Raw genomic sequence first — 19,937 nt, 5'->3', positions numbered from 1 at the left:
AGAGAAACCCAGAGGAGTGTTCTGGAAGTACCTGTGCAGTAGCTGGAGAACCATAAAACACTGATGTGCCAGACCATGAAGGCAGGGCCAATTGACCTTAAGCCTATTTGAGCAAAACTGCAAAGTAGGTAACATTTCTCTTTGGCCAGAGAGGTTTCCAGAGCCTTTATCCTCTGTCCCCTCTTTCGGCTGATGTCCAGATGAGTTCCATCCCCACCCCCATTCCCACTTCCCCAGTTGTGTTCTGTTAGACCATTCTCACTAAAATATATGGCAGTCCTCTTGGGTTGAGTTATATTTTAATAGGGATCGATATTAAAGAGATGAAGCTCTACACAGAATTTCAGTCCTTGATCATGGACGGATGTAGGGTCGTGTGAGCCTTTCTGACAACCCTAAACATCCTACCCTGTTGGAGGTTGCCAATTTCCCTGCTCAGTGCTGTGTCCCCAGGATTGTCCCCTTGTGGCTGAAGCTTTTTTCTGCACAGCCACGAAGAGGGCTGACTTAGAAATTATCTTGAGTATAATATTTGATCCAGAAGCTCTATGAAAACATGACCCTGGAGAAATGAGGAGGATAAAGAGCTGAGAGTGAGAGCAGGTTTCACCCCCAACTCCACCAAATTCATTAGAAAAGTGAGAGTGTTCATTACCATCTATTTACTGTACTGCACCTTGAAGAAGGCAGTGGAAGCTTATCTTAGAAAGACTTTGAAATCTTCAGATTAAAGGGATTGTATGGTTTAAGAACAAAGAGATATAAAGCCCTAATGAACAGTTTAAAACATTATCACCATTCTAGTTTCTGGTCTTTAAGAGAGAACCACAGCTTTTCTAGTTATTTTATCTTAATTTCTAAGCAGTCCTAGCTGAATCGTTCATTTGTTTCCAAGATCATGTCATTAGTTACAAGATTAAGATTCAATTGGGCAGGGGAGAAGAAAGAAAAGCAAACTGGTGGAAGAAAAATGAACCCCTTGACCTTTAGGAAGCATTCTGTTTGCAAAGCACGCATTTCATTCTAAGTAATGGTGTAGACACACAGATGTGGGAAATGGTCTCTCACTCTCACCCCACAGGTTTAAGGTTTGTCCAACTCTCCCACCCCAGGTTGGGCCAAACATCTTTGGGGCCCCGACCTGGAAGTACTGTCTCTTCTGTTAGCCTGACTACGTGGAATAGTCACCTTATTCCTAGAGAGGCCATAGTAAGCCCCTGAAAACAGAGGTGTGTCTTGTTGGAGAGTCATTAATTTGGTCTTAATAAAAGAAAGCTGATTCAAATAACAATCTCTACCTATATTTAGCTCAGAAAACTCAAAAAACTCTATACTAAGGAAGAAAGGCAGGAAAGAAGGAAGAAGGGGAAAAAGGAGGGAAAAAAGCAGACAATGTGGATATGTGTTACAGGCATCCACACAGTATACTTAGTTGAAGCATATTACCTAATATTCTCCACCATGTTCTACTGCTGGAGTCATTCTTAGATCAATCCAAAGTTGTATTCAATTTTTTCAAAGGAGGAAAAAAACTAGACTGACTTTTTTAGATTCTATCATTAACTGTGGTAAAGGAATGCTTTTTCAGCCCCTAGATAGCTAAGGGCACTTCATAATAGAATCCAGCGCCTTTCAGCCCTAAATCACTGATTTGAATCCAACCCAGGTCACTACTGACAGAGTGTTATTATTTCTAGGTGCTGTCTGGTGGCCCATGTGGAATGAGTTGATGGTTCTGTCCTGTTCCATGTGGACAGTTGCCCGTGTCACCTCATTGTCGGTTTCAAACGAGAAGCCAAGGAGTTAATGGATGAGACGCCTGAGCCCCCTCACACTGCAAGGTGGTGCCCTCCAGGTCAGAGTGGAGGACACTGGCTGCGATGTGTGAAGCTGGGCCCCGATCTCCCTCATCACTTTCCAGGACATCAATCCATCTCGTTGTTCACAATCACCTTTGCTAGGGACAAATAATAAAAAAAAAAAAACATGGCTGGAGTTTTAGCCAGGATGTGTTTTCATTCTTCCTGGCAAGAGAGGCTCCAGTGATGCATTCAGCTTATATGAACTTCCAGTTCATGACCCTAATCAGAAAAACAGAAATGTGTGACACCACAGCAAAGCTATATGAATATTCATTTTGCTAACCAAATGTTACAGATTATGTTTTCTACTTTCTTTGCTCTAATAGATTTTGCTGCAGAATAAAGGATCTGAGTTCAGCCAGAGCCACAAACACATACTAGACTTTCTATTCAAGAGGAGAAAGACACACATGTTTGAGAATGGCCGTGTATACTCCATGACTGTATACATGACTCCTACCTAGATAAAATGTTAGAAATCATGTAATTCAAAGCCCATCTCTTGTTCTTATAATGAGAAAAATTGCATCCGCATAGGCAAAGCACGTTGTTCAAGGTCACACAGTGGGAAAACAACATGACTAAGAATAATTCCAAAGTCCTCTAATCCTGAATTCAGAATTCAGAAAGTCTGCAGTGCTATTTCACAGAGGCATTCATTTCTTTTCATTTAGTAGGTGTTTACTGAGCACTTCCTGTGAGCTGGGTTCTCTTCCAGGTCCTGTGGGGCAGTAGTGGTGATGATGGAGGTGGGGTGAGGTGGGGGGAGGGGATAGATCCAAGAAGAAGAAAGTGAAACTTTCCCAGTTCAGCAGGTAGCACAGAGCCTGGCTTAGTGAAATGTCACTGAACAAGAAACAAATGAATGAATAAATGAACAAACGAATAAATAAAAGTTTGCAGATACGGATTATTTTCTTTTTGGTTTTTCCAGAAACATTTCAAGACAAAGATTGGAGTACAAGTAGTTTATTGGGCAAGAGAAGCCAAGAAGCAGTAGTAGAGGAGAGGAGAAGTGAAAAAGGAAGGGGATGAATGGCATACAGACGGCATTGGTGAAGACAGATTGCTGCTGAGGGCAATTGAGGCTCAGCCCCACTGGGGACTTCTGGGAGATAGTGAGAACTTCCTCAGGGCCAGAACATCATACAAGGTGAGGATGCTGGGATATATTTTCACCAACTCACATTCATCATTGGCCAAGGGCTATACAAGCAGGGTGTTAACCCCCAGCACTCCTGGCCTGCCTGTGTGGCAGCAAAGCATACTCCTGCAGCCACAGGCGGCCTGCCTCAGACAGAAGGTCCCAGGTACTTGCAGCAGTAAGCCATCAACCTTTTTAGAAATTGAGTTTGGAGGGGGTGTGAGCGGGACACTAATAGCTTCTGCTATAAGGATTTGTGATCGTTCAGGAATAGATCTAACATTTAGAAGATATCTTTTCTCATTACTATAAGGAGCAAAAATGGAGGGTTCAGAGAAGACATGTAACACGGGCAGCAATAGTTATGTGTGCTTATTTCAGGGTCAAGTACAGGAGAATGTGCTGCTCATGTAGGCTGGCTGTCAGCATTGTCTATTCCTCCCCCTTTCCGTTGGCAACCAGCAACTCAGTGTGCTCCTGCCTCCCATCTCTTTGCCTCTCTGCTCTGCTGCCTCTTCTGTAATAGCTCCTTTGCAGAATTTCTTCCTGCAAAAGCCCCTATCCAGCTCCCCTCCCAGCTCCCACCAAGGCAGCTCTCTCCACCTTACTGTGTTGCTCTCTGAGCCACCAGAACTACAGTTTCTCCCTCACATTTTATCCTCCAAATATCTTCCTATATTTTCATCTCCTCCTCAATATTCATGGTAATAAATGGGAATTTGTTTCTGAATAACAGCAGACAATCGTTGCTCAAGAGAGTTGGTGAATAAATGAATCACCATGTTACTAAGTCAAGCTGCCAGCAGTGCATGTAGGAAAGCAAGCCAGACACTGAACTGAGAATTTCATAGCAACTTTCAGTCCAATTCCTGATGAAAATTAGACAAACCCCACAGCCTTCAGGAATCAGCTGAGTTCCAATGATGTTTGCTGGTAAAACACAGGAGAAAGCCCCATGGAATTCTTGTGCCCAAGCACTATGCAATTCCCAGAATCTTCCCTGGCTTCAATTCTCCTCAAAGAAATCATCTCAGCAATGTACACAGTGCAGCAAGATTGCTAAGTGAACAGACATTAAAATAAGGTTCAGGGAGGGAAATCTGTCTCAGAAGATGTCAGTGGAAATGAAGAATTGTCATGTGTTTCCCTCTTGGGCAAACCACAAGGATTTTGGAAGGGAAAAGTCATGCAGAAATGAATGTAAGAATTTTTTACTTTATCTTTTCTTTTGGGGTGGGGGTAGGGGACTCCCAATTATTAAGAAGGGTGTATTGTGTGCAAGGAGCTATTCCAGATGCTTTATATGTTAACTCATTTAATGTTTATAAAACCTTACAAATAATAATAAGTGGCAATATTTTCTGAGGCAGTATTCTGGACACAATGCTAACTACTTCAATATACTATCCTGCTCAATCCTCACACCATGTAAAACAGATACAATTATTATCTTCACTTTACTCATGCATAAAGTGAGCTGTGTTACAAAATTTCACATCTGACTTGGAACCACTGATCAGGGATCCACATGATTGTCTGGCCAACTCCGTAAGCCATTCAGTTTCTACTGTATCACCACTCTCATGTGGGCATCCCCATGATCTTTCACCCAGGAATCTTCTTTATGTGGTGCCACCAGTGTCACAAGGCAAGGGAGAATTTGGTTACCTTCAGAGATATCAACTTCAGAAAGTTTGAGACCTAGACCTCCCAAGACCTTGTTTCTTTATTAATCTATGGATCTGGCATCGGTGAATATCCAAGGCTTGAGATTTTACACACCAGAAGGTCACTTCTGGTCTTCACTGTCACTTGCACAGTCCCACTAAGGTCAAGTCAGTGAGAAGAAGTATTTTCCTCTACTTCTGCAAACCACAGCCTTCTGCTGGAGGCAGGATGAGATCTGCAGAATCTACAGAAATAGCTTTGTGCATAGCTCTTAATACCCAGCCCGAGTCTGCAGGACTGGAAAATGAGAGCAACACGAGAAGGCCCAAGATGCACAGCTAGCTCAGGAGAGACATACACATTTGCTCATCTGAGGGACAGATGGCCAACGCGGTTTTGTGTTGACCCCAAGAAAGCTCCAGCTCTAATCTGCAGAGCCCACAAATGCCATGATAGCACAGCAAACAACTTTGAAAACAAACCAAAAGGGCATTGTTGGGTCCAAAACGCATAAACAAAGCTTTCTGGATGCTTGCTAGTCTCATTATTTCAACCATAGTGGTAACTGTCAGCCCACAATCCTAGCCTTTTGAATCATTCTCTTTTAATTTAAAGATGTACAGACTTAATCTTTAAATGTAGATTCACCAGGATTGAAACGAAGGAGAAAATACTAAGGGTAGCCAGAGAGAAAGGTCAGGTTACCCATAAAGGGAAGCCTATTAGACTTACAGCAGATCTCTCAGCGGAAACCCTACAAGCCAGAAGAGAATGGGGGCCTATATTCAACATACTTAAAGAACAGAACTTTCAGCCTAGAATCTCATATCCTGCCAAACTAAGCTTCACAATTGAAGGAAAAATAAAATCTTTTATGAACAAGCAAGTACTCAGAGATTTTATTACCACCAGGCCTGCTTTACAAGAACTTCTGAAAGAAGCATTATACATAGAAAGGAACAACTAGTATGAGACTTTCTAAAAATATACCAAAAAGTAAAGAGCATCAACATAAAGAAGAATTTACATCAACGAATGGATAAAATAGCCAGTTAACATCAAATGGCAGTAACCCTAAATTTAAATTGACTAAATCCCCCAATCAAAAGATACAGCCAAAACCTAATGGTATATCCAAAGATACACAAAGACTCAAAACAAAGGGTTGGAGAAAAATTTACCAACCAAATGGAGAGCAAAAATAAATAAATAAACAAAAAGCTGGAGTTGCAATTCTCACATTTGATAAAATAGATTTCAAAGCAACAAAGATACAGTGGTAAAAGGATCACTGCAACAATAGGCGATCTTAATACCCAGATACATAAGACCCATAACGAGATTTAGACTCAACGAGACAGGAAATTAATAAGGATATCCAGGACTTCAACTCAGATCCGGAACAAGTAAACTCAATAAATATTTATAGAGTTCTCCATTTTAAATACACAAAATATTGATCGGCCATTATTAATACCCCTTTTTAGAATGAAGTAATATTCCTGTTCTCTCTCCCTCTTTTTCTTCCTCTTTCTTCCTCTCCTTCTCTCCTTTTTTTACTTTTCAACATCCTAGTTCCTCACCTCTACTCAATACATTCCTCTGAACACCTGATTCCTTGTGATTCTCCCATCCCATTGAAACCTCAAAAAAAAAAAAGAACATTAATAAACTAGACTACCTTAAAAATAGGATCACCATTAAGAGAGTGAAAGACAGTTCCCAGAGTAGGAAAAATGATCTATATTAAATATTATTGAAAAGCATTTATATCCAATATTATTAATATTATTTATTACTAAAAAGCATTTATATCCATTATATGCAACAACTTCTCCAAATCAACAAGATAAAAGGCACATTTCCATTTTAAAATTGATAAATGGCAAAAGACTTCAACAATCACTTCAACAAAAAGGACACCTGAATTGCCACCAATATACATATAAAATATTTTGACATATTCATAATCAGGGATATGCAAAAAAAATACAGACTACAATTTACAATCTGGATGGGCCTTGAAAAGTGATTTGGACTTGCATTTCCCAAGGACACAGCATTGCTAGTAAAAATTATCAGGGCTTCCCATGAAAGCCTATTTAACCATCAACTATTGCACCCAACTTCCTTAATAGCAGATTTCCAGCTTCCTTTTGGGATAATGAGACTATGTCTTCTGCTGACCCCACTCCCAGAGCAGACGTGCATAGAGCAGGGATCCCACTATAGACTGAGAGTTCACCAGCGGGTTCACCAACAGCACCTCCTGCCCCAGCAGCTGCCAGGCTCCATATGCAAAGCAGGGAATGGGGAGGGTTGGGAGAAACCACCCCAGCATGTGGTCAAAAGGCACCTGAGGGGTCACAGAAAGAGTTCTGAATTGAGAGGCAAACGACAGGAGCTGGATGACCTCACCTCTCATTTGCAAAATACGGGTGATGCACAGGGCTGCAGTGAGGATTAAACCAGAAAGTAGACTGAAAGATGTCTAGCATGACATATGGCACTTGGTACAGAACAAATACATGTTTATCAAGAGCATATTTGCATTGTTGAAGGAAAATGTTATAACATAGTCATAATGCTTTATATTCATGCATTATTTCTCATTTCATAAAACAGTTCTGAATATTTGAACTCCAACCTTTGCTACAGTCTTCAGGGTAGGAATTAACATTAACATGATTTTACAAATGAGGTAACAGAGGCTCAAGGTGGCACAGTGACTTGCCCAAGGCAACACCTGGAGAAAGCTCAAGTACTTCTGAGTCTGCCCTACAGGGGAATCAATCATCAATTCCTTGGCCTACTACTGTAATGACTGGAAACAGTACCACGTGACCTCTCACTGCCAAAGCAAGAATGCAGTGGGTAGTCACCGCCTTCCCAGAGTTCCACAAATCTGCCTTGCAGAGAAAACAGATTTAAGTGAGAATGATGATTAAGTGGAACAAAGGCATTCACTAGAACTCAGCCCTCTGGCTTTTTCTTCTACTCTCAATTCCCTATGTAGCAGTAAAGATGACTGACCCTGACACCTTCCGTTTACTCTCAGGGACAGCCCAGCTCATTATCTGAACACCCAACCTCTTCCTTCAGTTTCCTGGCTAAGGAAAAGAAAAGCCTTAGAAAAGAGTTCACCTGCTAATCCAGCCTCTCTCCACTTTCTAGAAGTCAGCAAAACCTGCAAATTTATCCAAGAATCTATTCCCATGTTTAATCTTCCCAGTGTTTTCCTAGCTGTGCTACAGGCAGACATGGTTGGGGATGGGGGTCAGGGATAAACAGAGCCTGCGGTCATTGTCCCAGGCCACAGTACTCAGCTTGGTCATCACCTCTAGTCGTGCACATATTTTAAAGCCAAGGCTCTTTTATCCATTTGACCTCTCTGTTCCCATCAGCCTCGGACCATTACCATGCCTGGCCACACATTTACTGCAGAGGGAAACAGGAACATCTTTTGTCTGTCTGCTCTATCAACCACAGTCACAAAAAAAAAAGTCTACTCAGGACAAAGATGTTCTCTGTACCCTTCACCTGGCAAGAAAAAGTATATTTAATGGTGAGATAGGAGGAGACAGAGCTGGAAGAGGCAGCCCCCAAACAAACGTCATGCCACTTCCCTTTCTGGCTCCTTACTGCAAGCTGCCCTGTAATGGTCGACAACACAGAGAGGGAGAAATTGTTTCTGGGGCTAAACATTACAACAAAGGCAGCCCAAAGCTGGTTAATTATTCGAATGAGACAAACATAAATGGTGCATGGATGTGCACTAAGGTGTAAAAAAGGAAGTGAGATGCATTAGAACCAAGAGTGCATAATGTATTATCAACAGCTCTGCGGCTTTGATGGGCGAAGGCTTTTATACAGACGCCGTATTGATAGGTATTTCAACCAGCAGTAAAAAACCATTCTTGACATTCATCTATAGGGAAAAACATCCATGTACTCTTGGCTGTAGGACCAATTAGTCTGTGAAAGCAGCGGGGTGGGGGGACAGAATATAAATGCAGGATGCATCCGCACTTGATTACTCTAATGAAATGTCCATTGATTCCTATAGATTAATGTGAGAAGAACAGCAGCTGCAGAGTGGCTAACACCTCCAGGTCAGCGGCTGTGTGTGAGGGTGTGCGTGTGTGCATGTGTGTGTGCACACCCCTGCAAGTCTTGTGCCGCAGAAAAGAGAGAAATTAGAAGAGAAGAGTGTGGGTGGGTGGGTGAGACTGATTACACTGGACAGAATCAAGGAAAGGAAGGGTCTTGCTCCTTTTCAGAAGTAGAGAGCAAGGAGGAGCTGTGTGTGTCACTGGACAATAGGAACCTAGCTTGGCTACTTTCTAGGACAGGGACTGCCAGCTCCACTTCCCTCCCCTCTGCTCTCTCCCCACCCACATTTGACTTTGCTGTGAGGGAAACAGAGAGCTCACAGGTCACCTAGTTTGGTTCCATTAATTTCATATGGCCTTTAATCACCCAGAGCAAATGTGGAGCTCAAACATGGCTCTCTGGCAACTCATTGGTACTCACCCTCCCCGCCAGAGCTGAAATCCAGCTGCTTGCCCAAGCCAATATTGTGCCTTGGGTAAATTGCCAAACTAAGTAATAAATACATTTGCCAAGCTCAAAGGACCCAACCCCTCTCTGAGCAATTACTGGAGCACTATTCTTCCCCTCCCAGACTTGCATCAGTTTAAATTCTAGATCACAAGAGCAAGAATGTTTCAAGGGTGCTTTCCTCATCACCCAGCACACAGCTCTGCCAAGGTTACAAAGACTTCCTTTAGTAAATGCTGTCTTTACCACCTTGCAACAGAAGGCATGAGGTCTACTCAGTGTTTTACCTAAAATCACCCCAGGCAGAATGAGTGCACAAAAATGGTTTACATAAAAATGTCAGGCCCGGCGTGGCGACTCACACCTATAATCCTAGCACTTTGGGAGGCTGAAGCAGGCAGATCACCTGAGGTTGGGAGTTCAAGGCCGGCCTGACCAACGTGAAGAAACCCCATCTCTACTAAAAATACAAAAAATTAGCTGGGGGTGGTGGCGCATGCCTGTAATCCTAGCTACTCGAGAGGCTGAGACAGGAGCATCGCTTGAACTCAGGAGGCGGAAGTTACAGTGAGCCGAGATTGTGCCATTGCACTCCAGCCTGGGCAACAAGAGTGAAACTCTGTCTCAAAAAAAAAAAAAAAAAATTCAATTAACTAGATGTCTTTGCTCCACCTAGTTCACAACAATTTCTACTTACAGAAAAGAAAGTAGTGGAAAAGTCTGAGAACCAGGAGACCTCTGCGCCTGCACGCATTCAGCAGCTGCAAAGGTGCTCTGAGAAAAAAACTCTGCTGCATTGTCCCCAAAAAATGATTTTGAGGTCCCTGGAGACACTCACAGGGTTATCTGTAGAACTGCCAAAATAGAAAACTAGTGAGAAGCAGTCACCCTGGAAATCTTTTCACACCCATAGAGGAACTTCTCCAGCAAGAGAATTCAACACCCAGTGAAGATGAGTCCCATCTAAGCCCAGTAAGTTAGGAACTAGCAGGCTCAGTGTTCACAGCCATGTTCTGACTTCTTTAGAGGACTTGAAAGGCTGGTCAGAACACGCTCATCACTCTTCTGTTTCTCTGATTCCCTATTTGTTAAAGACCAGAAGGAAAAGGACGCTTCACCGGGAAGCTAAGAAAATGGATGACCAGGGTAAAATGCATAAGCAGAGCTGCTAGTTAGGTACTGAACATGGAGAGTTCCTGCATGTTTTACCACAAAATGTATACATTCAGCATCTGTGTATTTGCCAAGTTTATTAACTTGGTTTTAGATATAGTCAGACACAAATCCCTATATGGGAATTTTATGGAGAGAGAAAGAGAATAAGTAGTTATGAAAACTCTATGTGTGTACCAAATCTGATTGATTGATAGATGCCTAATTTAAAAGAAAAAAAAGTCTTGCTCTGTCACCCAGCCTGGAGTACAGTGGCACCATCTCGGCTCACTGCAACCTCCACCTCCCAGAGTCAAGTGATTCTTGAGCCTCAGCTTCCTGAGTAGCTGGGATTTATTTTTCCTTTTTTTTCCTTTTTTGTAGAGACAGTGTTTCATCATGCTGTCCAGGCTGGTCTTGAACTCCTGGCCTCAAGTGATCTGCCTGCCTCTCCCTCCCAAAGTGCTGGGATTATTGGCGTGAGGCACCGTGCTCAGTTTAGACGCATAATTTTAAATGCAAATGGGCTATAGTCATCTTCTGATTGTTCTTCAGCTAAGACAAGTCTTTCCAGTTTTCCAAGTCTCCTTCACCTGTCGGCACCATATAAGTCTGTGTTTTAAGGAATACAGGCCAAACGCTCTTTTTTTATTGAGAAGCTGCAGAACTCTAACCGGTGGTTCAATAAATTGTATTACATCCCCCTCGCACTGAATGCCCTACACGCTATGGCTTTCCATGTGTAATTGCAAGCTGTTATTAGCCCTGAGCTGTGTCCGTTACTGGCCACACTCTTGCTGAGCGGTCAATTTTTTCCCCTGCCATTTCCTTTGCTCACACCATGCTGACCACGTTGGCCAGAGGCGGCCCGAGGTTTATAGTGCAGCATTGATTTTTCTTTTCTCTCAATACTGACAGAATCATAGATCCAAGGCAAATAAAGAAATGCATTCTGGGGTGATGAAATGTCTTTCATTCAGGCTGGATTGAATCAAAGCCCATCACAGAAATGTAGGGCTCCAAAATGCTAGAGAAGTTCATGCCTCAAATTGCGGAAACATAAATTTTATGTTTTCTCCACTTTCCTTTGGATTTGTAAATCACTGGGAACACGGATAGTCCAGCCAGTGACCAAACTTGGGCAATTGGGACATTGTAAACAGAGAGTCTCTGTTACCACCTTCATTAATTAGGTTATTGCCTGTAATTCTGCTTTGAAGGATAGTCATTTATTAGGTTAAGTAACACCCAGAGTCTTCGGTAGAACTGTTCTCCTATAAAAATATTGACTGAGGCTCAGCCTTTGCTAAGAAATGCAAGACAGCAATTCACATAGACTTGTGAAATTCAAGCTCGTTGACTATCAGGGGCAACAATGACTGACTGCAATAAATTGAGGCAATCTTCTTTCAAATAACTCAAGTTGACACTTGGTGAAGTGTAAATATGACCTTCACTAATTAATTTGGTGATATTCATACGTTGTTTATAGACATTAATCCAAGTTTGATCTTTAGCACACACCAGAGTATATGCTCACAGAGACAGTAAGATATTCAATGGAAAGACTTCTAGAGCAGGAAGTTAGGAGATCTGAATTTTCATCCTTGCTCTTTTTTTTCATTATTATACTTTAAGTTCTGGGGTACATGTGCAGAATGTGCAGGTCTGTCACACAGGTATACACGTGCCATGGTGGTTTCTTGCATTTATCTCATCTACATTAGGTATTTCTCCTAACGTTATCCCTCCCCAATCCCCCCACCCTCTATCCCTCCGCTAGCCCCCTCACCATGCCCTGACAGGCCCAGGTGTGTGATGTTCACCTCTCTGTATCCATGTGTTCTCATTGCCCAACACCCACTCATGAGTGAGAACATGCGGTGGGTGGTTTTCTGTTCTTGTATCAGTTTGCTCTCTTCTGTTAACAATAAACCATTAGCTCGAACACATTACTATACCTCTCTTGGCTTTGTTGCTTCATCTGCAAAATAAAGATGGTAATATTGACTATGGATGGTTTTGGTGGTTCCGTGGAATGACATATGGAAAGTGTCTGGTACAGAGCCTGGCACTCATATTTGTACCTTGTGAATGGCTGAGTGTAGGCACCAAGTAGGCACTAAGCATACAGCAGTGTAGGCTGTACACAACTTTGTGCAGGCACTAAGCATGAAGCAGTAAAAAAAGCTGGTTCCTGCCTGTGGAGACTATAACCTGGCGGGCATCACACTCATACAAGGTCCTCGACATGACTGCTGTATTCTGATGATGATTTTTAGTTGTGTTTTATAAATGAAGGAGTTGGGCTGCAGGAACTTAGGCCCTTTCCAGCTCTCAGACCCTTTAATCTAAGATCAATAATAACTATCTGTGTGTATGTTTGCATGTGTATCTGATCATATATATAATTAGTATGCAGAAATGGTTTGCACTAAAGCAGATCCATCTGCCAAATGGCTCATTCTCTATGTACAAGTTTAGGATCGTTGAAAACTCATGTGTATATTTATTTGTTTTCCACTCTGCCAAATTAAAAAAAAAACAACACTTAAAATAGTGTATTATTTTAAGTGTAAATTGAAGTTTCCCAGAATGCAGAAAAAAATAACCCACATTATTTTAATCTATCTGAACATTAAATCCAGGTCCTTGAAACCTGAAAATATTACAAGTATAGCCATTAAGTTTGACTATTAAAGGTGTGTAGAGATAATCAAGTATCACCTGTGGTTTCTGGTGATCCTAAAGACTAGACACCTCTCTGCGACATTTAATGGTTTTTTTCTTGGCCCAATCACCATCTTGTAGACCCTTAAGTTTTGTAGAGAAGAAACTTTATGCTATTTTAGATTTATCCTAGGTTGCTGGCACATAATAGGTGCTTAATGAATGTGAGTCAACCAGTCAACGAATGTTCCAGTCGGTCAGGCAGTCAGGCTCTGCTTTAGGTCCTGGAAAAATCTCTATAATTCCTTGGGCTTTGGAAAACATGAATGTAGGAACCCATGGGAGAGGAGAAATTCCATAAGTCAGAAATGCCTAGTATCTTCTTTCTTTCTATACCAACTGGGAATAAAGAAGGAAGCAAGCCTTTTCATCCTTGCTTCTGACTCTGTGTCTCAAATTGTCCTCTAGGAAGAATGGCCTCTTTATTTGTTTGGTTTTTAAATATCAAAAGAGTATCTCTTTCAATGTTTATTGACACATAAGCTGGTTTTGAACAGCCTTTACCATTTTTCCGAATTCAGACAGTAACAGGTCACCCTTTGAACATCTGTTTGATTTTCGACATATAACAAAATTCCAATGACTGAAGTAGAATTATAAGCTGAAATGGCAATGCTTATGAAATGCTAATATGTATAAAATGCGCTTCTTCTGTTTTTCAGATGATGTAGTCAATTTTAAAAGCCATTACTCACACAAGGTACATATGTCAATTTAGCACCATTCTTAATTCCAGACACTACTATTCTTAGGTAATTTATGTAAAGTAGATATAATAATCACTTAAGCCAGGAAATACTCTGCTCAATTCTACCTTTGGCCCTGAGGAATGTGCATTCAACAAGCATTTTCTAAGCACCCACGACATGTCAGGCTCTGGGTCTCTGCCTTCCTGGAGATACCTGGAGAAACAAATGCAGCAAAAGTTTAAGATTCAGCCAAAGGGGGCCATGATAGAGGATGTGCCCAAGGATGTGAAGGCCTAAGGTACAGTTTGCATCTGGAGCAACAGGCATGGGCCGGAAGGCTTCCCAGGCATTTCTGAGCTGAGATTTGAAGGAAGAATAGGACCAAGGGGCAAAGGAAGTTGAAGCAATCTGCAAAGGAGGAGGAAACGTCCAGAGGAGTCAAGGGAATGTGTTTCTTGATTTCAAGGTGGGTGTTCTCTTGTGTCCACTCCCTAGAAATGTCCCAGAGCTGCTCAGAAGAACATCCAAAAATGTTACAGTGCTGTGAGAGGGAATATTCCAGGCTGCAGGTTGGGACTGTGAGAGAAAAGACCCCACATCTTGTGATTTCTACTGCTCAACACAGCAGGAATCTATGAGCAGGTCCATCTAACACTTCCTAATGTGGAGAGTTGCTCACCCACAGTTCAGAATCTCAGGGGTCCAGATCCCTACACCTGTTTCCCCACAGATCCAGCCTCACCCCGCAGGCTTTCGGAACTGTGACAATGGCCCAGTTGGGCATCTGAAAAGACAAGGCCCATCTGTGACTGCTCAGGGTGAACAAGACTCAAGTTGGCACAACAAGGTTCAGCTTCCACCCTCCTCAGTGACTGGGATTGGGAATGGGATGAAAGGAATGAGACAAAGAGAGATAAAGTCAGCTTTGGTAAGGAGAGACAGACAGACCTAGAGTCAGCCTGAAGCCAGGAGGACAAAGAAAATTCACCCTGAAAACTCATCCTGGCGACTCCCAGGAGCAGTCTGACAGTGCATGTTTATCATTCACCTTAATTCAGATCAATTCTGATTTGCTAGAACATCAGCTGTTTGAAGAGATAGGTGACTTTGCCAATACATTCTTGCTTATCTTTCTCACTGACTAAATTAGTAAATTTAACTACAACAGAAAAAAAAAATCTAAGAGACTTGATGAGTAAAAAACATTTGGGTGGAATCATGTGGATCAAAAGGTTTGAATGAAATATTCATTTTGTGTCGGTGTGTCTAGGGCTGCACAGATAAAGTATTTTCCAACTTTATAGGAAACTTCAAGTCATCCAAGGGATGAATCATGCCAGGCATATTAGGTGCCAAAAACCAATGCAAAACATTAAAAGTATATGATGAATTGTTATTAATATTATTATGACAATACAGTAACTATTTTGGAGCAAGATATATATAAACTTTTTTTTTTTTTTTTTTTTTTGAGACGGAGTTGGGCTCTTGTTACCCAGGCTGGAGTGCAATGGCACGATCTCGGCTCACCTTAACCTCCGCCTCCTGGGTTCAGGCAATTCTCCTGCCTCAGCCTCCCTAGTAGCTAGGATAACAGGCACGCACCACCATGCCCAGCTAATTTTTTGTATTTTTAGTAGAGACGGGGTTTCACCATGTTGACCGGGATGGTCTCGATCTCTCGACCTCGTGATCCACCCATCTCGGCCTCCCAAAGTGCTGGGATTACAGGCTTGAGCCACCGCGCCCAGCCTATATAAACTTTTTAACTGCACAGGATTATTCTTGCACTGGTTCCTTTTAGAAACTTTCAGAGCTGAGAACTTCCCAACTTCCCAGACATGACCCAGTGTCTAGAAGGGCAAACACACCCAGCTTTGAGTAGATTCATATGAGTCTTAACAGACTCGATCTCCCCAGGATCAAAAGAGAACATTTAAGAAAAGAGTATCCGGGACCTTGTTCTAGAATCAAGAATTCCACATACAGGTGAAACCAAGCCTTGAGGGACAGACTAGCGTGGAAATGATTCGTTTACTGCAATATTCCCAATACCTGAAACAGTGCCTGGCACATCAGAGCTACTTAATAAATACCTGTTGAATGAATAAATGATTAATGAGTGAATTAATGAATTACTGAATGAAAGAATGAATGAACATCTTGTTTTCAATAAACTCATACCAAGCCCTTTTGGCATTACATCACAAGCATGAAACACTGGACAGCTCCCTCAGGACTGCTGTGGTGTTTCTTCTGCCTCCAACACTGTCTTTCCAGAGTTCCACCTGGCTATTTCCTCCTCATTCAGGTTTCTGCTAATTACCATCTCCTCCAAGTGGCCCTCTCTGAACACAATATCAGAGGGGGGGGGAATGCCATCACACAAAGAGTTGCCAGCTATCTCCTTCTCCTATATTACCTTCTTCAGAGTAATTATGACTCTCATAAAATATATTAGTATGATGTATTAATTTTCTATGGCTGCTGTAACAATTACCACAATCTTAGTGTCTTAAAACAACACAAATTTATGATCTTAGAGCTCTGTAGTTCTGCAGTCTGATATGGGTCTCACTGGGCTAAAAATGAAGGTGTCTGCAGGGACTGTGTTCCTCTCTGGAGACCCTAGGGGAGAATCTGTCTCTACCCCTTTTCCAGCTGCTAGAGCCCACCCACATTCTTTAGTGCATGGCTTCCTTCCTCCAACATCAATGCCAGCAACCTTTGCTTTGTCAGATCATTCTCCCGTGGTCATATCTCCCTCCAACCACAGCCAAAAACATTCTTGTCTTTAAGGATCTCTGTGATTAGATTGGGTCCACTAGGAAAATCCTAGATAACCTCCACCATCTCAAGGTCCTTAATTTAATCACATTTGCCAAATCTCTTTTACCATGTAAGGTTACTTATTTACATATGCATGTACCTTACATATGTGAGTAGCAGGAATTAGGATGTGGACATCTTTGGGGGCCATTATTCTGCCTACTGCATGTGACAATAACTTTTTTCTTGTTTGTTCTCTGATTCCAACAGGCTATAAATGCCAGAGCAGCCAGGACTTGGCCTTATTTGCTACTTACTATTTCAGCAGCACCTACAACCATGCCCTGCACATTTTGGGTACTTCATAAATATTTGTGGAATGAGCAAATAAAAGGATGATCCCCTGGGTATGACATAGATTGTTTGGACTGATCTTTTGCTGCCCCACAATTTTCAACCAGCTATAAAATATTGATGATCCACCTAAGTCATCCTCTATATACTTACAACAGGGCCATAATTACTCAGAATTCTTCAAGACCTAAAGTAGTGCAAGAGCCTTTTTTTAAAGTTTGAATGTCTCATATCCATTTATTTGTTCTTAGTGAAAAAGCAGTTTCATAATTTATCAGAATCAAGTTTTACTGGCATCCCCTTTCCTTCAAGAATTTCTCACTATATAGAATAAGACTGGTTTGAGCAAGATTGCACATACATTATAAGAGATGGGAAGATTTATATCTAGAACCCTTTCTTTCCAGTTAAACAGCCTATGTAATTTGGTGCAAAGGAAGTTTAATAAATTGCAGTACTTGCAGCCCACTGAGGGCACTGTAGTATCATACAAAGGACGTAAGAGTCAAAGAGGCCTCAGTTGGAGTCCTGGCTCCATCACTTTCTAATTGTGTACTTCCGAACAAGCTCCTTAATTACCAACTTCAGCCTTCTCATCCACAAAAATGGCAAAAACAGTGCTTTTCAGGGATTAGGTAAGAAGAGGTCAAGCATGTGTGTTGAACACACCAAGTACCAGGCAAGTATTAGTTCCTGTTTCCTCCCCTCACTTATCTCATATCCTAAAAGTTTGGAGGATGGGGAGAGGGAAGCTCACAACAGGCAGAAATAGAAAAAGAATGGTTGGGTAGAACTGAGGATGGAGAGTGTGCTGGCAGCAGAGCTTGCTGTTTCAAAGATGATAATAATAATACATCACCTGGATATTAATATCCAAGGAGAACAGGCTGGTTTTTCTTCTCCGTGAGGTGGGGGAAGATAATTTCAGTCTTACTTTCAAGTCTTCCATCACCTAACCTTTTCCAATTCCATTGAACATGTGCTTACGTTTCTGCCACAGGGAGAATTCAGAACAATTTTCCATCAGAACAAATGAAACATTGAAATGATTCAATGTTTCTTGAAAGATTCATTGTATGACACTATATATGGATTGTTATTCCAGTTTATCCGGAGAGCAAATGGAGAATTGAAGCATCTGCCCATCCAGCACATTAAAAATAAAAGCCCTAATTCATCTTTGAGGGAAAAAATTAGATGAACTATTATTTTGGTGTTTCCTAAATGTCATTTATAAATGTCTTCCATCCAAAATATCCTATTTACTCCTCCCTATCCCAATCTTAACTATCTCTCAAAACCCATCTCAAATTTATTTATTAAGCTTTTCTGGATTTTTTTTGTTCTCCAATTTTTTAAATTTGTTATTTCTACTACTGATTTGCAAATCTCATTGATCATCAGAATCCTCTGTTGAAGGATAAGCTAGTTTATACTACCATAACAAACACTCCAATATGTTAATGGTTTAACACAGCACAACCTGTTACTGATGCAAAGCCCTCTGCTGGTCTGGGAAACTTACCAGCACCATTTTGTTTCATGCAATGACTCAGAGACCCAGGCTCATGAAGACTCTACCATTCAATACCTTAACTATCTGAACATATGACCTCCTTGACTGACAGACACAGTAATAGAAGAAAGTGCTGAATGATCTGACACTGACAATTAAATGCTTCAACCCAGAGGTGACGTAGGGAACTTCCATTCTTGACCCACGAGCCAGAGCTAGTCACATGATTCACCCAACTGGAAGTGACTGGGGAAGTATAGCTTTTCCAAGCAGTGAGAAGAAGAGAACAGGATACAGATGAGTCTCCTCCACACCCAAAGTTCTTTTTAAAAGTAGAGTCCCAGGAATACAACACAGACCCATTGAATCCCACAAATCTCACTTTGAGAGCTGACTTTGAAGACTCTTCATTCGTATCACTCATTCTAATATACCCTTTATTACCCAGCATTTTATCATTTCATGTTCACATATGCAAATTCCCTGAGGAGGAACTATACTTTCATTCTAATTCAGGATATGTTCATTAGTCATATACTAGGAAACCCGAACTTGACATTGAAGCTTGAACCAACATTGAACCTGAACCTAAACACTGGCTTGGAATTCAAAAAAATACCCATTTCTACCATGGGTAAGTCACTAGTAAAAACCTTTTTTATTTTTAATTGAGATAGAATTCATATACCATGCAATTCATTTTTAAAGTACAAAATTCAATTGCTTTTAGCATATTCACAAGGTTGTACAACCATCACCACTATCTAATTCTAAAACATTTTCCATCACCCCTAAAAAAATATTCCATACCTATTAACAGTCACATCCCATTTCCCCCTTCCCAGCTCCTGACCATTACTAACCTATCTATTTTCAGTCTCTATGAATTTGCCTATTCTGAACATTTCATATAAATGTAATCATACAAAGTGTGGTCTTTTGTGTATGGCTTCTTTTACACAGCATAATCTTTGTGGGGTTCATCCATGTTAAATCATGTATCAGTGCTTCATTCCCTTTTAGATATTATACCATTGTACAGATATACCACAATTTATTTGCTCATTCACCCATTGATGGTCATTTGGGTTATTTCCACTTTTGGGCTATGCCACAAATCTCACTTTGAGAGCTGGCTTCAAAGACTCTTCATTCATATCACTCATTCTAATGTGCCCTTTATTACCCAGCATTTTATCATTTCATGCTGAAGACAGAACAATACTCTGTCTCAAACTAATAAATAAAATAAAAATAAGAATCAAATATAAAAAGGATCAAATATTTTGTAAATGTTAAAACACTAATAAGCCCTAGGTGTTATCATCACACTTTAAAAATACTCAGCACACTATCTTACGCATAGTGGGTGCTCAGTGAAGATATGTATGCTGGATGATTTGTGTAATTATCAGCTAAGGGAAAAGAAACAGATTATTAAATGGTATTAAATCCTGAGCACTGTCCCTAACAAGCAGAAGAAAGTCACTCAG

The sequence above is a fragment of the Callithrix jacchus genome, chromosome 8 (assembly GCF_049354715.1).
Source record: "Callithrix jacchus isolate 240 chromosome 8, calJac240_pri, whole genome shotgun sequence".
Taxonomy (NCBI): domain Eukaryota; kingdom Metazoa; phylum Chordata; class Mammalia; order Primates; family Cebidae; genus Callithrix; species Callithrix jacchus.
Note: the sequence above shows the minus strand (reverse complement) of the source record.